The following is a 16,276-nucleotide window of genomic DNA, read 5'->3' on the forward strand; positions in this document are numbered from 1 at the left end:
AGTTTGTGGACTGGCAAGAGCGCCAATCCACTGTGACGGGTAGCCGAAAGGCACGCGTTTAAGCTCACGCAGGCTGGCGTGAGGTCTGAAACAGTTAAAGGAATTGAGTCTAGCAAAAAAGGTACGTAGCTTCTGGAATACTTAACTTTAATCCATAATTGGTGAACATCGGTCTGACGGTACATGCATCACAAGATAAATAGCATATGGTAATGGCGCCTTGCTAGGTCGTAGCAAATGACGTAGCTGAAGGCTATGCTAACTATCGTCTCGGCAAATGAGAGCGTAATTTGTCAGTGAACCATCGCTAGCAAAGTCGGCTGTACAACTGGGGCGAGTGCTAGGAAGTCTCTCTAGACCTGCCGTGTGGCGGCGCTCGGTCTGCAATCACTGACAGTGGCGACACGCGGGTCCGACGTATACTAGCGGACCGCGGCCGATTTAAAGGCTACCACCTACCAAGTGTGGTGTCTGGCGGTGACACCACAGTGTATATCAGGCAATGCCGGCCATGACCCCGGCCGGCTTGCACACATATTCCCGAACTCTTACGGGACTTGGTAAGAATGTCTTCCACGAGTAATGAGTGTGTTGGGGTGGGACACTACGAATGTAGTGTGTGGACATACAAGGTGAGAATGTGGGTCTCGCGGGAGGCGTGTGCGGGATAGTCCCTGCAGCCGCATTATCCTCTGTGACCTCGGTGGCTCAGATTGCCGGCACGGTAGCTCAGCGTGTTCGGTCAGAAGGTTAGCTGTCCTCTCTAATAATAATAAGAAAAAAAAACTGCGTTAATGGATCAACAACGAACTGAAACGAGTGCCTTGCGACATCCGCCCCGAGCAGAAGCAACGAACTAAAACGAACAAATTGAGATTAAGAAAAAAGATGGATAGAGAGTCTGCCCTGTAAGCAGGAGATCCCGGGTTCGAATCCCGGTCGGGTCACACATTTCCACCTGTCCCCGTTGATATATATCAACGCCCGTCAGCAGCTGATGGTGGTTGTTGTTGTTGTGGTCTTTAGTCCTGAGACTGGTTTGATGCAGCTCTCCATGCTACTCTATCCTGTGCAAGCTCCTTCATCTCCCAGTACCTACTGCAACCTAAATCCTTCTGAATCTGCTTAGTGTATTCATCTCTTGGTCTCCCTCTACGATTTATACCCTCCGCGCTGCCCTCCAGTACTAAATTGGTGATCCCTTGATGCCTCAGAACATGTCCCACAAAACCGATCCCTTCTTCTAGTCAAGTTGTGCCACAAGCTTCTCTTCTCCCCAATTCCATTCAAAGCCCTCTCATTACTTATGTGATCTACCCATCTAATCTTCAGCATTCTTCTGTAGCACCACATTCCAAAAGCTTCTATTCTCTTCTCGTCCAAACTATTTATCGTCCATGTTTCACTTCCATACATGGCTACACTCCATACAAATACTTTCAGAAACGACTTCCTGACACTTAAATCTATACTCGATGTTAACAAATTTTTCTTCTCCAGAAACGCTTTCCTTGCATTTGTCATTCTACATTTTATATCCTCTCTACTTCGACCATCATCATTTTGCTCCCCAAATAGCAAAACTCCTTTACTACTTTAAGTGTCTCATTTCCTAATCTATTTCCCACAGCATCACCCGACTTAATTCGACTACATTCCATTATCCTCGTTTTGCTTTTGTTGATGTTCGTCTTACATCCTCCTTTCAAGACACTGTCCATTCCGTTCAACTGCTCTTCCAGGTCCTTTGCTGTTTCTGACAGAATTACAACTTCATCGGCGAACTTCAAAGTTTTTATTTCTTCTCCATGGATTTTAATACCTACTCCGAACTTCTCTTTCGTTTCCTTTACTGCTTGCTCAATATACAGATTGAATAGCATCGGGGAGAGGCTACAACCCTGTCTCACTCCCTTCCCAACGACTGCTTCCCTTTCATGCCCCTCGACTCTTATAACTGCCATCTGGTTTCTGTACAAATTGTAAATAGCCTTTCGCTCCCTGTACTTTACCCCTGCCACCTTCAGAATTTGAAAGAGAGTATTCCAGTTAACATTGTCAAAAGCTTTCTCTAAGTCTACAAATGCTAGAAACGTGGGTTTGCCTTTTCTTAATCTTTCTTCTAAGATAAGTCGTAAGGTTAGAATTGCCTCACATGTTCCAACATTTCTACGGAATCCAAACTGATCTTCCCGGAGATCCGCTTCTACCAGTTTTTCCATTCGTCTGTAAAGAATTCGCGTTGGTATTTTGCAGCTGTTACTTATTAAACTGATAGTTCGGTAATTTTCACATCTGTCAACACCTGCTTTCTTTGGGATTGGAATTATTATATTCTTCTTGAAGTCTGAGGGTATTTCGCCTGTCTCATACATCTTACTCACCAGATGGTAGAGTTTGGTCATTACTGGTTCTCCCAAGGCCGTCAGTAGTTCTAATGGAATGTTGTCTACTCCTGGGGCCTTATTTCGATTCATGTCTTTCAATGCTCTGTCGAACTCTTCACACAGTATCTTATCTCCCATTTCATCTTCTTCTACATCCTCTTCCATTTCCATAATATTGTCCTCAAGTACATCGCCCTTGTATAAACCCTCTATATACTCGTTCCACCTTTCTGCCTTCCCTTCTTTGCTTAGAACTGGGTTTCCATCTGAGCTCTTGATGTTCATACAAGTAGTTCTCTTCTCTCCAAAGGTCTCTTTAATTTTCCTGTAGGCAATATCTATCTTACCCCTAGTGAGATAAGCCTCTACATCCTTACATTTGTCCTCTAGCCATCCCTGCTTAGCCATTTTGCACTTCCTGTCGATCTCATTTTTGAGACGTTTGTATTCCTTTTTGCCTGCTTCATTTACTACATTTTTATATTTTCTCCTTTGATCAATGAAATTAATTATTTCTTCTGTTACCCAAGGATTTTTACCATCCCTCGTCTATTTACCTACTTGATCGTCTGCTGCCTTCACTACTTCATCCCTCAGAGCTACCCATTCTTCTTCTATTGTATTTCTTTCCCCCACTCCTGTCAATTGTTCCCTTATGCTCTCCCTGAAACTTTGTAGAGTCTCTGGTTTAGTCATTTTATCCAGGTCCCATCTCCTTAAATTGGCACCTTTTTGTAGTTTCTTCAGTTTTAATCTACAGGTCATAACCAATAGATTGTGGTCAGAGTCCACATCTGCTCCTGGAAATGTCTTACAATTTAAAACCTGGTTCCTAAATCTCTGTCTTACCATTATGTAATCTATCTGATACCTTTTAGTATCTCCAGGATTTTTCCATGTATAAAACCTTCTTTTATGATTCTTGAACCAAGTGTTAGCTATGATTAAGTTATGCTCTGTGCAAAATTCTACCAGACGGCTTCCTCTTTCATTTCTTCCCCCCAATCCATATTCACCTACTATGTTTCCTGCTCTCCCTTTTCCTACTCTCGAATCCCAGTCACCCATGACTATTAAATTTTCGTCTCCCTTCACTACCTGAATAATTTCTTTTATCTCATCATACATTTCATCAATTTCTTCATCATATGCGGAGCTAGTTGGCATATAAACTTGTACTACTGTAGTAGGCATGGGCTTTGTGTCTATCTTGGCCACAATAATGCGTTCACTATGCTGTTTGTAGTAGCTTACCCGCACTCCTCTTTTTTTTATTCATTATTAAACCTACTCCTGCATTACCCCTATTTGATTTTGTATTTATAACCCTGTATTCACCTGACCAAAAGTCTTGTTCCTCCTGCCACCGAACTTGACTAATTCCCACTATATCTAACTTTAACCTATCCATTTCCCTTTTGAAATTTTCTAACCTACTTGCTCGATTAGGGGATCTGACATTCCACGCTCCGATCCGTAGAACGCCAGTTTTCTTTCTCCTGATAACGACGTCCTCTTGAGTAGTCCCCGCCCGGCGATCCGAATGGGGGACTATTTTACCTCCGGAATATTTTACCCAAGAGGACGCCATCATCATATAATCATACAGTAAAGCTGCATGCCCTCGGGAAAAATTATGGCTGTAGTTTCCCCTTTCTTTCAGCCGTCCGCAGTACCAGCACAGCAAGGCCGTTTTGGTTAGTGTAACAGGGCCAGATCAGTCAATCATCCAGACTGTTGTCCCTGCAACTACTGAAAAGGCTGCTGCCCCTCTTCAGGAACCACACGTTTGTCTGGCCTCTCAACAGATACCCCTCCGTTGTGGTTGCACCTACGGTACGGCCATCTGTATCGTTGAGGCACGCAAGCCTCCCCACCAACGGCAAGGTCCATGGTTCATGGGAGGAGGTATTAATATATAATTCTAATTTCGTTGTTGCGAGCAGTTGGACGCAGCCTGGCATGGAGAGAACGTGCATTGCCTTTTTGCTGCACGTAGTTGTTGCTTGCTTATGCACTGGACGGATTTGTAAGATTTGTGTATGCATACATTGACAACAATATTTGTATCTTTGTTGTGACCAGATATGTGATTATTGATTATAAACGTTGAGGTACAATTAAAGTTTTCAAACTGTTCAGGGAAAAGAAAGGTCTGGGTAAAGTTTGTCGATGTATGAATCTTCATTTTCAGAAAATTGTAAATTAAAAGTTTTTATTACTTCCTTTCACCGCTTAAGGATAGTTGACCAAACATCTCCTCATCATTCAATTTCTGTATAGAAACAAACACAGGAGTAGTTGCATCAGTAGTTGTGACCATGCATTGCACTCCGCATGGATCGCATTATTTCTTTTGAATTACTTTAGCTTGTTGCTCGTCACACAGTAGTAGCGGCAAGACGAGGTAAGTTGTCTGTTGCGTTCAGAAGCACTGTAATATAATCGTTGGGAGAAGTTAGAGAATATTTTAAAATTCGCAGGCAGGCACAAGAGAATTGACCTTTCATGATTTGCAGGAAGAGTAATTAATTTCCGTTTCTTGTTCTCTATCTGAATACTGACATATCCGATAGTAGGACGTTCCAGCAAATGTTTGAATACTGGAATGTCAGGATATGGGTTTATTCAATTCAAGTTATACTGCTACATACCAGATTTTGTGATAACGATATTACAGTTTCACTCGTTTGCCTTGCTATTTTTAGAGAAAAGTATAGATAACGATAATATTGTTAGAGATGGATGGTTCAAATGGCTCTGAGCACTATGGCACTAGGTCATCAGTTCCCTAGAACTTAGAACTACTTAAACCTAACTAACCTAAGGACATCACACACATCCATGCCCGAGGCAGGATTCGAACCTGCGACCGTAGCAGCAGCGCGGTTCCGAACTGAAGCGCCTAGAACCGCTCGGCCACAGCGGCCGGCGTTAGAGATGGAGCTTTACACATTTACGTACGTCTTTTACCAGGCTTATAATACTTATTACCATTTTTTATAGTTAAAAGAAACAACTTTCAAGTGACGCAACCACATGGAAGATTTTTTTTTTGTTGAAATGTAACTTTCACGCCGGAAATGTCATAGTTATTAAAATATTACTTGCTATTGTCCAGTGATTGAAAGAATTTCCTTGAGAAACCCGACGTTTCATATCAATCTGTTGTGTGCAATTGGGAACGAAACGTGAGGTTTCTACACGAAATTCTTTCGACCACGGCACAATAGCACGTAATATTTAACTAATAGTGAATAATCCCCTATTGACGGCAGATCTCAAATTGATTCCATATTTCTTGATTTTCAGAAGGTTTTTCACATTGTTCCTCACGAGTGTATTCTAATAAAATTGCATGCCTATGGAGTCTCGTTGGTTGGTTGGCTAATTGGGGAAGGGGAGCAAATACAAATATAGAGATCATCGGTCCCATGGGATAGGGAAGGATGGTGAAGGAAATTGGCCATGCGCTTTCACAGGAACCATGCCGGCATTTGCCTGAAGCGATTTACGGAAATCACGGAAAACCTAAATCAGGATGGCCGGACGCGGGTTTGAATTGTCGTCCCACAACGGCAAGCCATCGTTAAGTCAGCCTCCGGCACAGTCGAAACTTCGCTTGGTGAACCTGTTTTGCCTTAGATGCCAACACTCAGTAGTTCCTGAGAAAATGATAGTCAAAGGTTTGATGGTACTTCATCAAATCACTCGAGAGACATTAAACCAAGCGAGTCGCTAGCGTACTAACTAAGAGAACCGTTTCGAATATTTGCGTTCCGTGTTCAAATCCAATGGTATGACAATTTTCTTTTTCTTTTGTTGTTGCAGAGGTATGTAACGTCGACCACATCAATTTTTTCTTTGCAACGTCGAGAAATACAATGGGATTATTGATGAAAGAAATAAGCATTCAAAATGTGGTGTCACCGCCAGACACCACACTTGGTAGGTGGTAGCCTTTAAATCGGCCGCGGTCCGTTAGTATACGTCGGACCCGCGTGTCGCCGCTGTCAGTGATTGCAGACCGAGCGCCGCCACACGGCAGGTCCAGAGAGACGTCCTAGCACTCGCCCCAGTTGTACAGCCGACTTTGCTAGCGATGGTTCACTGCCTATTTACGTTCTCATTTGCCGAGACGATAGTTAGCATAGCTTTCAGCTACGTCATTTGCTACGACCTAGCAGGGCGCCATTATCATTTGCTATTTATCTTGTGATGCATGTACCGTCAGACCAATGTTCACCAATTATGGATTAAAGTTAAGTATTCCCGCAGTTACGTACGTTCTTTGCTACTATAACTTCCTATACCTGTTCCAGACCTCACGTCAGCCTGCGTGAGCTTAAACGCGTGCCTTTCGGCTTCACCTCGTAGTGGCCCGGCTGTCTTGCCAAGTCACAACACAAAATCTTATCAAAATAGATTTTTTGATCACTAATCTTATACAACCTTATGTAATTGACAGTAATTGAAAATGGAACTTATAAATTCTAGTATTTAATTGCTTGCTTTCATTTTTATTTTCATACTTCAAGAGAACCATTACCTTCTCCAGGGTGATATGTCTCTTAAAAACCTTAAAAAAAATATCTGAGCACCACGAGCAACGTGTGAAAGCACATATGCCACAGTGGCATTGTTTTAGTATAAATATCAATAAGAAAAGCAACTTCGTCAACGCTGATCGATACCTCGCACTGTGGCGATAATATAGCGGTAAACAAAACATATCAAAACATTCTCTCGAAAGCTGGAGCCTGCAGTTGATTACGAATGAACGCGAATATTTTATTAATTGCATAGCTTCTACTTGTGATTTCCGTTTGCTATGCCATGAGAAAAGAGCACTTCTGTAATGGACGAATGTAGAACTTCACTTATCACTGAAAGTAGGCACGTTTCGCGGAGATGACATAACGGCTTTCACCACGGCGGAATTGATTTTAATGAACACATCGATAATCCAGTTTCATCGACAACCAGTCCGCCGTGTACGGATGAATAGCTTTACTCATCCCAAGATTTAAGAATGTAGAGAAGCAGCTCCATTTTTATCTAAGGTATCAAAATTTTGTCCAAAAACTGACGATGATTTCGTTGTTTCAGTTGGCCAACGTCTATTTCCGTAACCATTTCACATCAAAACGACGACACTCTCTTACTAGAGACGTGATACATTCTGTTTGATCCGTACTTGTAACGAAATAATGGTCGAATTCAGGAACAGTAGTGGAGGTTTGATGTTGAAAAGAGTCTGTTCCGAATAATTCATCAAACCTACGCTTGTCTTCGGTGCTGATGTATTTAGCGACTTGACGGCGCTGCATTCTGTTTTCCCCCTGCATGACTCGCACCAGGCATTTGTCGCTTTGAATTCAAAACTATCCGACAACAATAAGACTGCTGCAGCATTGTCCACTGCCGCAATTTTCGTATAGTAACCGCTGTTTCTAGCCTCTGTAAAACTATCGAATACCCACGAGTCGACCATTTTATGTTTGTTCCGAATCGATTGTCCACTTGTCACCTGGCATCTGCATCGCGATAGCTCTTTCGTACTTGTGAGCTTGTGCACTCGTACACGTAGGGCTTAACTCTTTCCGGAAAACTGTTACCAACAGTTTTTGTTTGCCTCCAGGAAGTCAGTGTAAATTTGGCCCTCGAGTCCATCAAGACGTAAATCAGTTAATGGAACCTCATCACAATGTGTACACAACAAGCCGGCCGGAGTGGCCGTGCGGTTCTGGGCGCTCCAGTCTGGAACCGCGAGACCGCTACGGTCGCAGGTTCGAATCCTGCCTCGGGCATGGATGTGTGTGATGTCCTTAGGTTAGTTAGGTTTAAGTAGCTCTAAGTTCTAGGGGACTGATGACCTCAGCAGTTAAGTCCCATAGTGCTCAGAGCCATTTGAACCATTTTTTTGTACACAACAGCTACAAGACCTGGAAAACTCATAAAAGATACTTATCATCGGTTTTTGGACATAATTTTGCGATCTTACGCATATATATATATATGGAGCCGTTTTTGTACATGGTTGACTCCTTAAGCGATTGAGTGGTTATCGACGAAATCGGAGCATGGAAGTGTTTATTAAATGTAATTCCGCCAAAGAGTATGCCGTTCTGTGAACCCTACGTAGCATACTTTTACTGACAGGTGAAGAATTACATTTGACTATTGCAGAAGTGTCCTATTCTCACTGCACAGCAACCGGAAATCACAAGTAGAACCGAAACAATTAATAAAATACACGCCCGGATCTGTAATCAATTGCAGACTCCAGTGTTATAGAAATTGGTTTACTATGCTTTGTTTACCACGAAATTATCACCAAAGTGCAACGTTAACGAGGCAATGATATTCACCCTAGAAATGCTACTGTGGCACGTTATTCGTGGTGCTCTGAACCTTTATGCTTTGAATGTTCCTATTATATATATCACTTTTGGAGTTCAAACGTAAAAAATGAAAGCAAACAATGAAATACTGGAATTTATACATCTTCCATTTTCAGTTACTGTTAATTGTATAAAGTTGTATAAGATTAGTGATGATGAAATCGATTTTAATGAATTGAAATCTTTATTTAAAATTAATAAATGTGAAATGTTTATTTATTTTTTCAATAATCCCATTGTATTTTATCGATGTCACAAGAACTTGATGTCGTTGATGTTACATACTTCCCTGACAACAGAAGGAAAAAAACAACACGGAGTGCAAAAATTCGAAACTGAGCTAGTATGCTATTAATTCGCCTGGTTTACTGCTACGCGCGCAGACTGATGATGTAGCAGCAAAGTTGTGCCAGAGAGTGATTTATGGAGAATTTCCCTTTTGAGTTTTACTACTGGACTCGTATTTTCCTGCCACAAAGTTCATGGTAACTTACGGAAAGTTAGGGAATGAAATTTTCACTCTGCAGCGGAGTGTGCGCCGATGTGAAACTTCCTGGCCGATAAAAAACTTTGTGCCGGACCAAGACTCGAAATCGGGACCGTGTCTTGGCCCGGCACACAGTCTGCCAGGAAGTTTCACATCAGCGCATACTCCGCTGCAGAGTGGAAATTCATTCTCGAAACATCCCGCAGGCTGTGACTAAGCCGTCTCCGCAATATCCTTTCTTCCAGGAGCGCTACTTCTGAAAGGTCTGCAGGAGAGCTTCTGTGAAGTTTGGAAGGTAGGAGACCAGGTAATGGCGGAATTGAAACTGTTGAGGACGGCTCGTGAGTCGTGCTTGGGTGGCTCAGATGGTAGAGCACTTGCCCGCGGAAGGCAGTTGTACCGAGTTAGTCTCGGTCTGGCATACAGTCTTAATCTACCGGGAAGTGTGATGGAAAGTTATCGAGTAAAATGTAAATAGTATCTGGCGTTCTCCAAGGAAGTGTAGCAGGCACTCTGCTATTCCTAACGTGTACAACCCAGTGACTGTCAGGAATTCAGCAGGGGAGTTGTGACCCTTGACAAGTGCCGAAGCTGCCTCACCTGGCTGCACAGTTCCCCCACCGCTACGCCACGCTGTATGAATGTGAGGAGGTGGAAGAGGGGAAACTGCGAATGCGTCGCATTTAAACTGCAAAGCAGTGGCACTATATATGACTTGGTTTTATGCTTCGTGTTTCTGAACTGCACAGACCACAAACAAAACAATTTTATATTATTATTTAATTATCTTTGGCGCACTGAAGAGTAATGCAGTTTCATCTAGTACAGATTGTCAGCTTATCGACAGACGCAGTCAATTTCACTGATTTTTCGCACACAGCTTGCTTCGTAATCATGGGTGATTCAAAAAGAATACCACAACTTTAAAAATGTGTATTTAATGAAAGAAACGTAATATAACCTTATGTTATACATCATTACAAAGAGTATTTAAAAAGGTTTTTTTCACTCAAAAACAAGTTCAGAGATGTTCAATATGGCCCCCTCCAGACACTCGAGCAATATCAACCCGATACTCCAACTCGTTCCACACTCTCTGTAGCATATCAGGCGTAACAATTTGGATAGCTGCTGTTATTTCTCGTTTCAAATCATCAATGGTGGCTGGGAGAGGTGGCCGAAACACCATATCCTTAACATACCCCTATAAGAAAAAATCGCAGGGGGTAAGATCAGGGCTTCTTGGAGGCCAGTGATGAAGTGCTCTGTCACGGGCTGCCTGGCGGCCGATCCATCGCCTCGGGTAGTTGACGTTCAGGTAGTTATGGACAGATAAGTGCCAATGTGGACTCTCCATACAGTTGATTGTGGAATTTACAGCTCTCTGCTAGCTCTGCGAGTCGATTTTCCTGGGCTGCGAACAAATGCTTGCTGGATGCGTGCTACATTTTCATCTCTCGTTCTCGGCCGTCGAGAACTTTTCCCTTTGCACAAACACCCATTCTCTGTAAACTGTTTATACCAACGTTTAATACACCACCTATCAGGAGATTTAACACCATACTTCGTTCGAAATGCACGCTGAACAACTATCGTCGATTCACTTCTGCCGTACTCAATAACACAAAAAGCTTTCTGTTGAGCGGTCGCCATCTTAGCATCAACTGACGCTGACGCCTAGTCAACAGCGCCTCAAGCGAACAAATGTACAACTAAATGAAACTTTATAGCTCCCTTAATTCGCCGACAGATAGTGCTTAGCTCTGCCTTTTGTCGTTGCAGAGTTTTAAATTCCTAAAGTTGTGGTACTCTTTTTGAATCACCCTGTATAATCGAAAATACCCTTCCATACATATGCGTTGATTGAAATATTTTGTCACGTTCGCAACATCGTTATGGAGGCGTGGAAACTCTTCCTGCACATTTTTAACGTAAACGAATTTGCCTTCTAACTGGGAATTACACTGCAGATCAAGCCGTTACATCCTCACATCCACATCGTTTCATCTGAAACGAGAAACGGTCTCTAAACCAGGTGTAAGATTGGCAGGGTTTTCAAAACCTGTAGAAAACTATCCTTGTAATTCTTTCAAGGATGCAATGCATTCTTTAAAACTCGCATCTTCTTCGACACCTGTGACCTTAGGGAAATGGACAGATTTCTTCAGGAAAACCAGAAATAAATTGTTTCTGATCTTTCAGTGTTTTACTGTGATCAGTGTGCAGTCAAGTCCACTTAAAATGCGGGGTCTGCAATCCATTCCGGATGTTCAGGTTTTCCTCCCTGCACTCCTTTTTCCTGTGTAAATTCAACAACAGCGGATTTTAAACCGAAAAATCGTACCAAACATGCCCCTTGACTTAACTAGTGTACTTTACAGTAATATATAAAGTCTCCATACTCTTCGTTCAAGTTTATCGAAGATTGTTGCAACTGACATATGTAAAAATGCATATGACTTCAGAAATTTTAGTATTTGTGCCACAAATTTCATCACGTGCCCTATGCTTGCAAATTCATCACAACATGCCTTTTTGATGTACAAAAAAATGAATTCTGTTTGTCGATCAGTGAAATATTTTCCTCTTTCATTGTCAATTACATCTTCAGTTCTTTTGGTACCCATTGATTATGCGACTGCACGAAAGATGTTGAGAATTCTCATTCTTGTCTTTGCCCTACCCATTCATTTTTAAAGGCTTGTGACAATAGGTCGCTAGACTGCCTCGTTTTGTGAGGACAGCAACTGGACCTGTGAAATTCCTTTGTACCACGATTCCGCCGATCTGAAGAATATCGTGTCGACCAAAACGTGCCGCACCGCAGTACTATGATGTCACATCGTGCCGAGTACTTCCACGAGGGACTGAGCAAAGCCCAGAAGTACTGAGCACATCGTGGTCGCGCGGAGTGTGGCACGCAGCAATCGACCATGACATACACGGTTTACGAGAACATCTGAGCATGTGATTCTGTTGTTTATAGTACAATACAGACATGAAGTAGGTTTTGGTTTGATGAGGCATGGTTCCATCTCAATGGATATGTGAATGTTGTAACTGTACAGCCTTCCCCAAAATTCATATGAAATGTCTGATGCCACCTCCTTTTTATATGCATCCGGATGGTTGTCGGTCAATTCAGTGCTTCCTAATGCCTTGTATCTATGACTTTTTATATATCATTCTGTCCTATTTGATATTCGTTGCGAAGGCGTATGGAGTGTTCTAGAAGATCGTGCGTTGTCATCATTATCAAGAGATTGTTGTCATTAACAAAATTACGTACAAATGCTGGATTGAGTGTATAATAAAGAAATTGAAGGGATAAATATTTGGCGGAAAATATTAAAATGCTGTGTGCGCCTCTAATTACCATAATTACAAAAGAATAACTAGTTAACACAAAGAACCTCATTATCTTGAGAAACGGCTTGAAAGTTATTAGCAAACGACGTATTTTCATTTGTTATTTATTTTTATGTCTTCCTCTGCAATTAATAGTCCTTGTAATTATATTTCTAATTAACTCTCCAATTGTTTACATCTCAGTTTTGCAATTTCAGAATTTGAGGCTTTATTTGTAACTTCCTTTTATGCAGTCGGATAAAGCACAAGTATTGTAATGCCATTACATGTTAGCAACCAAATCCAAACTGTAATTAATTACGTAACTAAAATAATACGAGAGGCATTATTGTAATTAAAGTTCAGAATGATTTTCGTATGGAAAACTAAATATATTACTAGAAAAGATTGTTATTCAAATATTGTATTTTATACCTTATTCGGCTGTAACATCAGTTTCTTTACTTTTTGTAAATTTTAATTGTAACATTGAAATTATGCAAAATTAATAGTGGAATATTTTGTGACCAATTGTTAAAATTCTATATAAGGGAAAGCAGCGAGGCTGTGAGTCAGTCAGTTGTTGTTGAGTCTGCTTGAGAGTCTGTTTGTCCAAGAGGTCAGTGGTGTCTGTGAAGTGCTTTGTTTAAACGTGTCAAGAATTCAGTTCTGCTGTCAGTAAATAATGAGAAGTTCCAAATTTATATTCTATCATCAAAATGAACTCCAGGAAAAAGTTAAGTAATTTTAAGTAACGATCAAGAAGAATTTAGCATCGTTACAATGTGCAGATTACATTTGGACTAGTCTACTCTACATCTACATGGATACTCTGCAAATCACATTTAAGTGCCTGGCAGAGGGTTCATCGAACCACCATCAAAATTCTCTATTATTCCAATCTCGCATAGCGTGCGGAAAAAACGAACACCTTAATCTTTCCCTGCGAGCTCTGATTTCCCTCACTTTATTATGGCGACCGTTGCTCCCTATGGAGATCGGATCAGCAAAATATTTTCACATAGGGAGGAGAAAGTTGGTGATTGGAATTTTGTGAGAAGATTCCGCCGCAACGAGAAACACCTTTGTTTTAATGATGTCCAGCCCAAATCCTGTATTTTTTTCAGTGACACTCTCTCCCCTATACCGCGATAATACAAAACGTGCTGCCTTCTTGAACTTTCTCGATGTACTCCGTCAATTCTATCTGCGCAGCAGTGTTCTATAAGACGACGGACCAGTGTAATGTAGGCAGTCTCTTCAGTAGATGTGTTACATTTTCTAAGTATCCTACCAATAAAACGCGGTGTTTGTCTAGCCTTCCCCACAATATTTTCTGTGTTCCTTCCAATTTAAGTTATTCCTAATTGTAACTCTTAGGTATTTAGTTTAATTTACGGCCTTTAGATTTAACTAATTTATCGTGTACCGAAGTTTAACGGATTCCTTGTGGATGACCTCACACTTTTCTTTATTTAGGGTCCATTGCCAATTTTCGCACCATACAGACATCTTTTCCAAATCGTTTTGCATATTGTTTTGATCTTCTGAAGACTTTACTAGATAAACGACAGCGTCATCTGCAAACAACGTCATCTGCAAACAACCTAAGACGGCTACTCAGATTGTCTTCCAAGTCATTCATACAGATAAGGAACAGCAGAGGGCCTATAACACTACCTTGGGGAACGCCAGAAATAACTTCTGTTTACTCGATGACATTCCATCAATTACTACGAACTGTGACATCTCTGACAGGAGACGATCTTCCATAAGCAAACACAAAATATAAACCAGCTTCACGAGGCCCCTGCATGGATGTAAGGTGTGTTTGGTGTTCATTGTTATCAGGTACACGAATATTCATCACATTGTTTCCTGACAGAATGAAGAGCGCGTACTACATGTAATGTAAACGGTGCAACAATTTGTGAACACTGTCGGAGCAGATCAGCTACATTTGCACGTATTATCAGCAGAACAAGGCAATGGATCATACAGCTAATAACACTATGAGTTTCAGTGTTTTCATGGGCAAGTGACTTCTAAAGTGTTGTTGCCTTGTCAGTCTCCCGATTTATTCACACCTGGTAGAGATATATTAAAAATGTTGCTCATTCTCAGATCATTCTTGAATGGCAGAAAGAAATTGAAATATGTGTTTCTGCAATTCCTCAAAAAGCGTTTCAACCTGTGTTTAAGAATAAGCAACGTTTTATTCAATTATATGAATCGCATAATAAAGGCAACTCCCATCAGTTTTTGTAAATTAGTCATTTATCCACAAGGTTGCGTTACTTTTTGAACATCTTGTACATTAACAAGCAGAATAAACCACTGCAGGCCATTTCTGTATTCTAACAATAATTCATAGCTGAACTTATATTAATCTACTCATACAGATAATTATGAGAATTAGTGTTAGATTGCTTTATATATATGTGTATGAATACTAAGAAAATAGCAGCTACTTAAAAAAAAAGCCTATGCTTCTCCTCTTACTCTACTCAGCAGCTGTTTTTATGTGATACTTAAACCATTTACGGAACTTTAAACAGAACATAATCGGCAGTATGTGTACGGGCTGGATCAAAACTTGTTTAATGCGACCGTCACAGTTACGTAGAATTTGTAGAATTTACATCCCTATGTCAAAATCTATGTATCTAGTTCAAATGTATTTATGTCTGTATCTTCAACGTCTCATCCTAAATAGCTAGATAGACTTCAACAGTGCGTGGTACACGTATCACTTTCTATCTGGAAAGAAGTACTGTGTGTGTGTGTGTGGGGGGAGTGGCAGTTTATGTATGCCCATGTCATATCAGCTCGCTGCCATGCTGTTCAGAAAGTTATGAACCTCTTCTTTCACCTCGTTGTCGGAGCTGAATCGCTTTCCGGCCAAATGTTCTTTTAACTTAGGAACAGGTGATAGTCACTAGGCGCCAAGTCAGGACTATAGGGTGGGTGGGTGATTATGTTCCACTGAAACTGTTGCAGGAGAGCAACAGTTTGCCGAGCGATGTGTGGGCGAGCGTTGTCGTGGAGAATGTGTACGCCAGTTGCTCAACATTCAAAAAGTGGTTCAAATGGCTCTGAGCACTATGAGACTTAACATCTGACATCATCAGTCCCCTAGAACTTAGAACTACTTAAACCTAACTAACCTAAGGACATCACACACATCCATGCTCGAGGCAGGATTCGAACCTGCGACCGTAGTGGTCGCGCAGCTCCAGACTGTAGCGCCTAGACCCGCTCGGCCACTCCAGCCGGCGCTCAACATTCCTCTTCTCCGGTTCTGAATTTCCCGTTTGTGTTTTTTCAGTCTCTCACAGTACCTATCATCGTTAATTGTGGTCCTAGTGGGCATAAAGTCGACCAACAATACCCATTTCCGATCCCAAAAAACGGTTGTCATGACTTTGCCGGCAGACTGTGTTTGTTTGAATTTCCGCGGTTTTGGCGAAGAAGGATGCCGCCACTGGCATGACTGTTGCTTGGTCTCAGGTGTAAAGTGGTATGCCCAGGTTTCGTCACCCGTGACAACTGAGTCCAGAAAGTTGTCCAGTTCGGCTGCGGTGAAGAAATGCACGGGAAGCATCAATTCGTTGCCGCATGTGATCCTCAGTCAGCATGCATGACACCCA

At 41.6% G+C, this 16,276-nt stretch overlaps 1 protein-coding gene across 2 annotated transcripts in view; it reads right to left on the reverse strand.

Moving 5' to 3' along the window:
- LOC126416621 (sodium-coupled monocarboxylate transporter 1-like) overlaps positions 1-16,276 on the reverse strand; it is a 334,959-nt gene that overhangs the window by 168,907 nt on the left and 149,776 nt on the right. The window lies entirely within an intron of this gene.

Source organism: Schistocerca serialis, chromosome 8, assembly GCF_023864345.2.
Source record: "Schistocerca serialis cubense isolate TAMUIC-IGC-003099 chromosome 8, iqSchSeri2.2, whole genome shotgun sequence".
Taxonomy (NCBI): Eukaryota; Metazoa; Arthropoda; class Insecta; order Orthoptera; family Acrididae; genus Schistocerca; species Schistocerca serialis.